This window comes from Prunus mume, linkage group LG3, assembly GCF_029339155.1.
Source record: "Prunus mume cultivar Tortuosa linkage group LG3, ASM2933915v1, whole genome shotgun sequence".
NCBI classification, from domain to species: Eukaryota; Viridiplantae; Streptophyta; class Magnoliopsida; order Rosales; family Rosaceae; genus Prunus; species Prunus mume.
The window spans coordinates 24,903,742-24,916,241 of record NC_142700.1 but is presented as its reverse complement, the minus strand read 5'-3'; the positions used below and the strand labels follow the sequence as shown (position 1 = coordinate 24,916,241).

At 52.7% G+C, this 12,500-nt stretch overlaps 2 pseudogenes; both read right to left on the bottom strand.

The window, feature by feature from the left end:
* Positions 1-5,543: 5,543 nt before the first annotated feature.
* On the bottom strand, positions 5,544-8,728 carry LOC148919205 (25S ribosomal RNA; annotated as a pseudogene).
* A 534-nt stretch (positions 8,729-9,262) lies between these two features.
* On the bottom strand, positions 9,263-10,994 carry LOC148919204 (18S ribosomal RNA; annotated as a pseudogene).
* Between the last annotated feature and the right edge of the window lie 1,506 nt (positions 10,995-12,500).

Genomic DNA, 12,500 nt, shown 5'->3' with positions numbered 1-12,500 from the left:
TGTGTTCGTGCGTCCAACAATCGACTAGCTTCTTCATCAACCCCGCGAAAGCCGTCCCGCGTACCCGTGCATTGAGAAGGTTTGGTGGCCGTACTCCCAACACAAAAGCATAATCGAGGACAACCCCAAGCTAAAGTAAACTCGAAGCCAACCCATCGTCGCCCGCACTAGTGGGTGAGCGGTGTGCTTCGAGGTTGGCATAGACATTCCCTCGCACGCAAAAGATTGTCTATGCCAACCCGGGAAGCTTCATTCCACTCCCGCCCCGTGTGGTGTGGCGGTGATTGGATAGTTACGGATTGAGCGCTTGCCAAGGATCAAAATGTGTGATTTGGAATAAATTTTTCAGAAAGTTTTTAAAATCTCGTGGGTTTGCAACTCGTAGGAGCATCACTTTCAACGTCCCCGGTATTGGATTGAGTTTCTAAAAACAACCGTGCACACCGAGGTTAAACTTTACACGCTCCGCTCCGACTCGCCGCTCGCCCACTACTCCGAAGGCAACGAAACATTTGTTTTTCATTTTGATGAAATGTTTTGATTTTAAATCGTTTTTGTTTGAAATTGTTTTGAAAAGGTTCTTTAAATCTAGTGGGTTTGCAACTCATAAGAGCATCACTTTCAACGTCCCCGGTATTGGATTGAGTTTCTAAAAACAACCGTGCACACCGAGGTTAAACTTTACACGCTCCGCTCCGACTCGCCGCTCGCCCACTACTCCGAAGGCAACAAAACATTGGTTTTCATTTTGATGAAATTCGTTTGAAGAATTGGTTTTGATGAAATTTGTTTGAAAATTTTGTTTTGATGAAATTTGTTTGAAAAATTTGGCTTGGCAACTCCAATCCGCGACTATCCACCCACCGCCACCCCACACGGGTGGTTGTTGAAGTTGCGAAATGAGGTTGTTGTCGACATACCGGTGCATTTGAGAAGGAGTTCCTAGCAACTCCGTGCTCTCCCATGCAAAAACGCCTAGACAACCCCATTTCGCAACTTTCCACGCCTTTTTTTTCCCCACCTCACCCGTGGCGGCGGCGTGGTGGCGGCGGTTCCGCCACCACATACGGGTGGCAGCCCCCCACCCGACACCAAACCCATAATACCGAGGCAACATATCGAGGCAACATGACATGGGTGTGGCGTGGGGGAAGGGGGCTGCAGCTAGGAAGGCATGGGCTGCCATGCATATGCTGGCAACACACACCCCCCTATATAGCATTTTATGCATTTACTCCTTTGACAGGAGGAGACATCAACATGTCCGAGGAGTCATAATGGGCTCTAAATAATTCAATATAAGGTATTTGGACGTGATTTTTTGCAGGGACACTAAGAAAAATGCAATCTATGATGGGAAAAAGTTTCATAAATTTTTGAGGTCGGGAAGTATTTTATTTTATTTTTAGAAGTCGTAAAATTCAAAAAATCATTAAAAAAAATTGGGGACGAATTTTTTAGTTTTGTAAGTTGGAGAAGATCCTATAAATCATAGACTACTTATGGTTTAATTATTGTGCGAGGAAATTTCAATAAAAATGGGGCTTGACAAGGTTTGAAAATTTCTGTCGACATTTCCAGCACATTTGTGTGCATGCTGTGCATGCTGTGGGCAGCAATGCCAAGGCCAAGCCAAGGCATGGCATGCCAAGCTGCCAATAGCCTCACTCTCGAAAGCCAAGGCATGGCATGCCAATAGCCTCACTGTAAGGCAAGGCAAGACATGCCAAGGCATGGCATGCCAATAGCCTCACTCAAGCTTCCAATAGCCTCACTCCCGCAAGCCAAGGCAAGACATGCCAAGGCACGACATGCCAAGGCAAGGCATGTCAAAGCTTCAATAGCCTCACTCTCGCAAGACATGCCAAGGCCAAGCCAAGGCATGCCAAGGCCACGACATGCCAGCGCAATGCAAGGCAAGGCAAGGCCACTACATGCCAAGGCCAAGGCACGACATGCCAATGCATGCAAGCCAAGGCATGCCAAGGCCAAAGCCAAGGACAGGGCATGCCAAGGCCAAATAGCGCGTGCCAAGGCCACGACATGCCAAGACAAGTGCAGGGCATGCCAAGGCCAAGCCAAGGCAAGGCAAGGCATGCCAAGGCCAAGCCAAGACAAGACAAGGCATGCCAAGGCCAAGGCAAGACAAGGCAAGGCATGCCAAGGCCAAGCCAAGACAAGGCATGCCAAGGCCAAGCCAAGCCAAGGCCACGACATGCCAGCGCATGCAGGCAAGGCATGCCAAGGCCAAGCCAAGGCAAGGCATGCCAACCTGATGCAAGGCAGAGGCAAGGCAAGGCATGCCAAGGCCAAGCCAAGCCAAGGCATGCCAAGGCCACGACATGCCAGCATGATGCAAGGCAAGCAAGGCATGCCAAGGCCAAGCCAAGCCAAGGCATGCCAAGGCCACGACATGCCAGCAAGGCAAGGCAAGGCATGCCAAGGCCAAGCCAAGCCAAGGCATGCCAAGGCCAAGCCAAGACACGATATGCCACGCAAGGCAAGGCAAGGCATGTCAAGGCTATGCCAAGGACCATGCACCCAAGCTTCCAATAGCCTCACTTTCTCAAAATGGCTCGGATGGGGCAAGTGCCAAGGCCAAGCCATGCCAAGCTTCTAATAGCCTCACTTTCTCGAAATAGCTTGGATGGGGCAATGCCAAGGCCAAGCCATGAAAGCTTCCAATAGCCTCACTTTCTCGAAATAGCTTGAATGGGGCAATGCCAATGCCATGCCATGCAAAGCTTCCAATAGCCTCACTTTCTCAAAATGGCTTGAATGGGGCAATGCCAAGGCCATGCCATCCTCAAAGCTTCAATAACCTCACTTTCTCAAAATAGCTTGAATGGGGCAATGCCAAGGCCAAGGCATGCCAAAGCCACGACATGCCAGCATGAGGCAAAGCCAGCAAGGCAAGGCATGCCAGCGCAAGGCAAGGCAAGGCATGCCAGCATAGGCAAGACAAGACAATGCCAGCGCAAGGCACGACATGGCAAGGCAAGGCAAAGCCAAAGCGATGGATAGGCAAGGCAAGGCAGAGGCAATGCCAAGGCAAGGCAAGGCATGCCCAACGCGAGGCAAGGCAAGCCAAAGCCACGGGAAGGCAAGCCAAAGCCAACGCAAGAAAAGGCAAGGCAAGGGAAGGCTTCACCAAAGGTTGGGCTTTGGCTTTGGAAGCGGCTTGACTTGCGTTGGGCTTTGGTGGAAGGCTTGACCTGCAGACCCCAAAAGCTGTTTTCTTTGTAAAACTGGATTACATCTTCCCAATGTAACTGCACACCTAGGTTTTCCTACATTTTCTTTATGTCATGCAAACTAAACTTCAGTTTTGAACATAGGAGACAGTAAGTGATGGGCAGACTCATTTTTATGGGTCAAAAAGCTGTATTACAGTAGCAATATAGTATGGAGAGTGGTGTTCAAGTACATAAAACTAGCAACAATATTCAAATGTTTAACTTTAGATGGGCTGGTTTTGTTTTAATTATCAACCAAGGTCCAAGGTTCAAGTCACAGAGAGGGCACACTCGGTGGTTTTTTTTTTTTAATATTTTTATTTTTAAGTGTTTTCACAATTTGTTGGGCACGCCACGGGCACTTATTCTGACATGCGTTGAATGGGCATGTCTTGGGAATGCATTGGGCATCTGTTCAATGGGTATGTCTTGGCATGCGTTGAATTGACACTCCTTGGGCATGCTTTGAATAGGCACTTGTTGGGGCATCCGTTGAATGGGCATGTCTTGGGCATGCATTGAATTGACACTTCTTTGGCATTTGTTGAACGGGCACTTTTGGGACGATGTGGAGCGACAGTGTGCAAGGCAAGGCAAGCAAGTCACCGTCGAATGCCTTGAATGGGAGCAAAGGCAAGGCCACGGCATGGCAAGCATAAGCGGAAGCCGAAGGTCCAAAGGCAAGGCAGCGCAAGGCCACGGTATGGCAGCGCTGAAGCCGAAGGTCCAAAGGGCACGCGCAGCAAAGCCAAAGTCACGGCATGTCTAGGCCACATCATGGTTACCGCATGCGAGGCATGGCAAGCCAACGAAGGCAAGGCAAGGCATGGCTTGAATAACTTGGTGTAGGCCACATCTTGGGCATGGCAAGACAAGTTTTGAAAAATTTTGTCGACATTTTTTGCACGATGTGCACATCTGCGTGCATGACGTGGGGAGGCGAAGCAAGCCGCATCGTAAGCTCTCTTAACAAGTCACTTTTGAATGCCCTGAATGGGAGCAAAGGCAAGGCAAAGCAAGGCACGGCATGCCAACCCAGCGAAAGCCGAAGGTGTAAAGGGGCAAGGCAAGCCAAAGCCGAAGGTCTAAAGGTAAAGGCAATGGAAGCCAAAGCCAAAGCCAAAGCCGAAGGTAAAGGCAATGCAAGCCAAAGCCACGGCATGTCTAGGCATGCGAAGGCAACACAAGGCAAAGCCGAAGCAAGGCATGGCTTGAATAGCTTGGTGTAGGCAACATCTTGGGCATGGCATGGCAACGCAAGCCATGGCATGATTGCACATGGTCTTGTGCCAGCTTCGTGCAAGATGCCGCGAAGCTTCATGCATGATGCGCAGTCGCGGGCTGCGTGCAAGGGGATGCATGCCAAGCTTCCAATAGCCTCACTCTCTCGGAATGCCATGAATGAGGAGCAATGCCAAGGCAAGCCATGCCAAGGCCACGACAAGCCGAGGCCAAGCCATGCCAAGCTTCTAATAGCCTCACTTTCTCGAATAGCTTGAATGGGGCAATGCCAAGGCCATGCCATGCAAAGCTTCCAATAGCCTCACTTTCTCAAAATAGCTTGAATGGGGCAATGCCAAGGCCATGCCATGCAAAGCTTCCAATAGCCTCACTTTCTCAAAATAGCTTGAATGGGGCAATGCCAAGGCCATGCCATGCAAAGCTTCAATAACCTCACTTTCTCAAAATAGCTTGGATGGGGCAATGCCAGGCTAAGGCATGCCAAAGCCAACGCAAGGCAAGGCAAGGCATGCCAAGGCCAAGGCAAAAGAAAGCGCAAGGCAAGGCATGCCAAGGCCAAGGCAGCCAACGCAGGCAAGGCAATGGGGATGCCAGGGCAAGGCATGCCAGGAGCCAGACAAGACAAGGCATGCCAAGGCCAAGGCACAGGCATGCCAAGCAAGGCCAAGGGCCAACGCAAGGCATGCCAGGCCAAGGCCACGACATGCCAGCATAGGAGGCAAAGCAAGACCAGAATAGCGCCAAGGCAGGCCTCGACATGGAGCCACGACAAAGGCAAAGCACGAAGGCAAGGCAGGAGGCATGGAAGGCAAGGCAGCAGGCAGAGGGCAAGGCAAAGGCAGAGGCAAGCCAGCGAAAGGCAAGCCATAAGCCACGGGCAAGGCAAGGCCAGCGCAAGGACAAGCACGCAAGGGCGCACGACATACCAAGCAAGAAAGGCAAGGCAAGGGAAGGCTTCACCAAAGGCACGGCAAGGCAAGGCAAGCACGTAAAAATACAAAGTGTCGGATGGGTAGCCTCGTCAAGTTTTGGGGGAAAGTTGAATGGAAAAGGAGGGGAGGAGGGACGAATCGGAGCGGCGGGCTGAATCTCGGTGGATCGTGGCGCAAGGCCACTCGCCACTTACAATACCCGTCGCGTATTTAAGTCGTCGCAAAGGATTCTACCCGCCGCTCGGTAGAAATTGTAATTTAGCGGCCCTCGCGGCTCGTCGCGCGAGGGCTTCACTGCGACCGCGTGCCTTTGGGGGCCTAGGGCCTTACCGAGGGTCGGCAAGCGGGCGGCGGCGCGCATGCGTCGCTTCTAGCCCGGATTCGACTTGGCGTTCGGTCATAATCGGCAGCCGACGGTAACCGGCGCCGCGCTTTTCAACCAAGCGCGATGACCAATTGTGCGAATCAGCGGTTCCTCGTACTAGGTTGAATTACTATTGCGATCTATCGGTAAGTAAAACTAACTTTGTCTCACGGCGGTCTAAACACCAGCTCCGCGTTCCTATTGGTGGGTGAACAATCCAACACTTGGTGAATTTCGCTTCACAATGATAGGAAGAGCCGACATCGAAGGATCAAAAAGCAACGCGTCGCTATGAGCGCTTGCAGCTGCCTGGCCGCTTATCACGTGGTAACTTTTCGACACCTCTAGCTTCAAATTCGAAGGTCTAAAGGATCGATAGGCCCGCTTTCACGGTTCGTATTACGGAAATCGAATCAAGCGAGCTTTTACCCTTTTGTTCCACACGAGATTTACATTCTCGTTGAGCTCATCTTAGGACACTGCGTTATCTTTTAAGATGTGCCGCCTGACCAAACTCCCCACGACAATGTCTTCCGCCGGATCGGCCGACGCGAGGCGACGGCCTTGTCAAAGAGAAGCGTGCCCGCCTCCGCTTTCACGGAATAAGTAAAATAACGTTAAAAGTAGTGGTATTTCAATTTCGCGAAGCTCCCACTTATACTACACCTCTCAAGTCATTTCACAAAGTCGGACTAGAGTCAAGCTCCGCAACAGGTCTTCTTTCCTTGGTTAAGCCCGTTCCCTTGGCGTGGTTTGGATAGTAGAGCGAGGGCGGTGGGAATCTCGTTAATCCATTCATGCGCGTCACTAATTAGATGACGAGGCATTTGGCTACCTTAAGAGAGTCATAGATTACTCACCGTTTACGGGCTTGGTTGAATTTCTTCACTTTGACATTGAGCAACGGGCAGAAATCACATTGCGTTAGCATCCGCAGGGACCATCGCAATGCTTTGTTTTAATTAAACGGATTCCCCTTGTCCATTACCCGGGCCTGGAGGCGGTTGTTCGGCCTTGGAAAAGTCCCGGCTGAACGCTCCCGGTCCGTCTCCCGGGCATCGCTGGCGACCCGCTCTCGCCGCGGGAGCGGCTCGAGCGATCCACGGCGGTAAGCGGGTTCGGGAGGACCCCGTGCCCAGCCCTCGAGCCAATCCTTTTCCCGAGTTCTGGATCCATTTGCCGACTTCCCTTGCCTACATTGTTCCATCGACGGTGTTCACCTTGGAGACTGATGCGGTTATGGTGCGACCGGGCGTGAATGGCACTTCGGTCCTCCGGTTTTCAAGTCGCCAGGGGCGCACGGACACCACCTGCGCGTGCGGTGCTCTTCGGCCAGGACCCTACCCGGTGAGCCCGTTTCCGAGGTGGGCGGTTAAAGCGAAAGATAACTCTTCCGAGGCCCCCGCCGCGTCTCGGACTCCCTAACGTTGCCGTCAACCACCACGTCCGGTTCGGAATTTTAACCCGATTCCTTCAAGTTGCGCGAGGCCTTTCTCAGACGGGCTTCCCGTCTCTTAGGATCGACTAACCCATGTGCAAGTGCCGCTCACATGGAACCTTTCCCCTCTTGGCCTTCAAAGTTCTCATTTGAATATTTGCTACTACCACTAAGATCTGCCGCGGCCGCTCCGCCGCTCGCGCCCGTGTTTTGCAGCGACCCGCCGCGCCTCCTACTCATCTGGCTGGCACTTGCCCCGTGGCCGGGAAATAGGTCGGCGGCAGCCGCCATCCATTTCGGGCTAGTTGATTGGCCGGGTGAGTTGTTACACACTCCTTAGCGGATTTCGAACCCATGACCACCGCCCCGCTGCCTTAATCGACCAACACCTTGTGGGTTCTAGGTTGCCGCATTGGGCAATCAGACCGCCGCCCGTTCATCCCTTATCGCTCTTACCAAAATGGCCACTTGAGCCTCGATTCCATGGCGCGCCGCTCAACAGCAGCGCGCCGCCCTCCACCTATTTAAAGTTTGAGAATAGGTCGAGGGCTCATGCCACGCCTCTAATCATTGGCTTTACCGATAGAACTCGCTCACTGCCCAGCCTATCGAGGGAAACTTCGGGAACCAGCTACTAGACGGTTCGATTAGTCTTTCGCCGCCCTATACCAAGTCGTTTTAACAGACGGTATCGTTCGGGCCTCCACGAGTTTCCTCCTGCCTTCGCCCGTTCTGGGGCATAGTTCACCATCTTTCGGTCCGGCGGTGTGCTCTCCTCGAACCTTCGAAGATCAAGGTCACGGCGGTGCAACCTCCAGCGATCCCGCCCGCGTTCCTTACGCCACGGTTTAATCGCCCGCTGGACTCGCAACACATGTCGACTTTGGTCCGTGTTTCAAGACGCTGGCGAAGAGCCCATTGTGCCGATGCCGAGAGCAGCAGATGCCTAGGCACGCGGCGAGACGAGCGCAGTTGCCACCTACACGATCGCTGTCGGCGGGCGCCTCCGCGTGCATATCAATGAAAGCCATGGCTGGCCGCCGAATTCATCGGTCAACCCGAAGGATCAAGCGGACGCTTGAGCTCGTTCACATCCGACCGGAGCGCATCGCTGCCCCATCCTTCCTCCTCCCGCAATTTCAAGCACTCTTGACTCTCTTTTCAAAGTCCTTTTCATCTTCCTCGCGGTACTTGTTTGCTATCGGTCTCTCGCCCGATTAGCCTTGGACAGAATTTACCTCCATTGGGGCTGCATTCCCAAACAACCCGACTGGCCCGACACAATACTGTGGTGCGACAGGTCCGGCACAACGGGCTCTACCCACCCTCCTCGGCGCCACCTTCCAAAGGGACTTGCCGTCCGTCAGCCCTGAGGACGCTTCTCAGATACCGGACGCCATGGGGCCCGATTCTCAAGCTGGGCTATTCTGTCGCTCGCCAGCTACTAGGGAATCCTTGTAAGCTTTTTCCTCCGCTTATTGATATGAATTCAGTGGTAACCCTCGACATCAACTCGTCATGAGCGAGCGAGCGGGCCGGGCAATATTTTCCAGAGCCCTCGATGACGCCGGACAACCAGGGTTTCGCAACCACCGATTGTCGTGGGCGGCGCCGCCGAGACTTGAGGATGCTAACCGCGCGACGAGGAGCCCAGGAGGCGATCATCCGCCCCGCAATCCCGGCGGGAGTGGGGCAACGACGCGTGACGCCTGAGCAGCGTGCTCGCCTAATGGCGGCGCAACTTGCGCTCAAAGACTCGATGGTTCCGCGGGATTCGCAATTCCACACTGCATCGATTTCGCTACGCTTCATCGCCGTCTGCGAGCCGAGATATCCGCTGTCTTGGAGTCGCTTTGACATATTTGAAGATGACGACGCCGCCCGACGCTGCTTCCGGCGGCGGGCGCTTTCTCTGTTTGTTCCTTGGCGCCCTGGCGCGGTGTTCGCTATAGCCGCCCGTGAGGGATATGAACCCCGGATAAAGGGAGAGCCGACGCCCCTCGTCCCCCGCTGAAACTAGTTCTCGGTCGTTACGCTAGGCAGTTTTTGACAATGATCCTTCCGCAGTTCACCTACGAAACCTTGTTACGATTTCTCCTTCCTCTAAATGATAGGGTTCAGTGGACTCGCGACGTCGCGGCGGGCAGCGAACTACCACGCCGCCGCGATCCGAACAACTTCACCACCGACCATTCAATCGGTGAGGAGCGGCCAGGCGGTGTGTACAAAGCGGACGTAGTCAACGCAGCGATGACTCGCTACTAGAATTCGTTGAAGACCAACAATTGCAATGATCTATCCCCATCACGATGAAATTTCAAAGATTACCCGGCCCGACGCCAAGGCTATAGACTCGTTGAATACATCGCAGAACGCGCGTTAACATCTAAGGCATCACAGCACTTATTGCCTCAACTTCCTGGCCTAAGCGCCATAGTCCCTCAAGAAGGTCCGGCGCGCGGAGGGGATCCTCCGTGATAGCTAGTTAGCAGCTGAGGTCTCGTTCGTTAACGGAATTAACCGGACAAATCGCCCACCAACTAAGAACGGCCATGCACCACCACCCATAGAATCAAGAAAGAGCTCCTGTCAATCCTTACTATGTCGACCTGTAAGTTTCCCTGTTGAGTCAAATTGCCGCTTGAGCTCCACTCTGGTGCCCTTCACAATTCCTTTAAGTTTCAACCTTGCGACCATACTCCCGAACCCAAAACTTTGATTTATATAAGGTGCGGCGCGATCTAAAAGTAACATCCGGCGATCCTCAGGTCGGCATCGCTTATGGTTGAGACTAGGGCGATCCGATGCGCCTTCGAGCCCCAACTTTCGCTTCGATTAATGAAAACATCCTGGCAAATGCTTTCGCAGCTTGTTCGCCTTTCAAATCCAAGAATTTCAATTCTCCGACTATGAAATCACGAATGCCCCCGCCCCACCGTCCCTCCGCATCATTACTCCGATCCCGGCGCCAACCAGCATAGGACCGAAATCTGCATGATGTTATCCCATGCTAATGTATCCAGAGCGTAGGCTTGCTTTGAGCACTCTAATTTCTTCAGCACAAATGCGAGGAGGAGGCGCCCGCAATTAAGGCCAGGAAGCGATCGCCGATAGAGAAGGACGAAGCCGACCGGTGCACACCGAGGCGGACCGGTCGACCCAACCCAAGGTCCAACTACGAGCTTTTTATCGCAATAGCTTAAAATATTATTGGAGCCGAATTACCATGTTTCTGGCCGCACCGTGACTTGCCTCCAATGGATCCTCGTTAAGGGATTTAGTTGTATTAATTCCACCACGACTCTAAGAGCCCGTATTGTTATTTATTGTCACTATCTCCCCGTGGAGTTGCATTTGCGGCGCTCTTGCTTACTTCTTGGATGTGGTAGCCGCTTTCTCGCTCCCTCTCCGGAATCGAACCCTAACTCTCCGCACCCGTCACCACCATGGTAGGCCACTATCCTACCATCAAAGTTGATAGGGCAGATATTTGAATGATGCTGCGCCGCCAGCCACGATGCGGCGATCCGCCGAGTTATCATGAATCATCGAACAGCACGGCAGAGCCAGCGCCAGCTTTATCTAATAAATGCATCCCTTCCAAGTCGGGTTTGTTGCACGTATTAGCTCTAGAATTACTACGGTTATCCGAGTAGTAGATACCATCAAACAAACTATAAGCGATTTAATGAGCCATTCGCAGTTTCAATCAATTAGTTCATACTTACACATGCATGGCTTAATCTTGAGATAAGCATATGACTACTGGCAGATCAACCGTAGCATTCCTTTCCGACGCTCCGGCTCCGTAAGACAAACGACTTATGGGTCGAGTGTCGCGCTTGTGAGGCGGCGATCGTACGTGTCGGCGAGCCCGCTGGTGTAGACGATCGGAGGCCCGAAGCCCCACGCCCCCTCAATGCTCCGCATCCGAGATCACAAGCAGAAACTCGTGGACCTTCACAATCTCACGACGAGCCGTGGGTTGATCGACACAAGCACCGTACGACGCTCCTCCTTCTGCCCGCGAAGGGCAAGAGAGGAAAGGGACAACGAGAGGCACCATTCCTTAACAATAGGTAGCCAAAACAGGAACCCATTAACCCGCACAAGCCAATCTTGAAGCATCAATGACGAGGGGTATGAGCGCCGATGCCGACGGCGAAGCTCGCGGTGCGCCATACAACCCATTCACCACTCACACGCCGTTGCTTTGGCAAAGCCCAGCACCACCAACAACGCACATCTCAACAAGCGCAATGGCTAGCCGAGAATGCGGATGCACCCAGTGGAGCCAAGCCCGCCCGCTAGGCATGACAAGAACCGCGAAATCTAGGCAACTAGCAACCGATATATTGTGAGTTCGAAACTAAACCGGAGCATCACTTTCAACGTCCCGGTATTGGATTGAGTTTCTAAAAACAACCGTGCACACCGAGGTTAAACTTTACACGTGACACTCCGACTCTTCGCTCGCCCACTACTCCAAGGCAACCCGATATTTTGCGGCATCATTGCTACTCGAGATTGTCATCCTCGACTTGTGCAGGGCTGCGCACCGTGCACTACTAAGCAATGCCCTGACAATCCTAATCGTAAGCTCAACCGCCCGAAGATTGGCTAGCTTTAACCAGAAATAACCCACCCCCAACGATATTCGGAGTGGCCAACGATTCACTACTTCTTCGCCGAACTCCGCCGAAAGCCATCTCGTGCTCGGTGCATTGAGAAGGTTTGGTGGCGTCTCCCAACACAAAAGCATAACGAGGACAACCCCAGGCTGAAGTTCACCCAGCCCATAAATCTGCGTGTGTTCGATCGTCCAACAATCGACTAGCTTCTTCATCAACCCCGCCGAAAGCAGTCCCCGACGTACCCGTGCATTGAGAAGGTTTGGTGGCCGTACTCCCAACACAAAAGCATAATCGAGACAACCCCAGAGCTAAAAATGACCTCGACCAACCCATAAATCGCCGCACTGGTGGGTGAGCGGTGTACTTCGAGTTGGCATAGACGACGTTCTCGCCGCGCAAGATTGTCTATGCCAACCCGGGAAGCTTCTTCCCCACTCCCCCGTGTGGTGTGGCGGTGATTGGATAGTTACGGATTGAGCGCTTGCCAAGGATCAAAATGTGTGATTTGGAATAAATTTTTCAGAAAGTTTTTAAAATCTCGTGGGTTTGCAACTCGTAGGAGCATCACTTTCAACGTCCCCGGTATTGGATTGAGTTTCTAAAAACAACCGTGCACACCGAGGTTAAACTTGTACTTCCATTCATTTCTTGCTC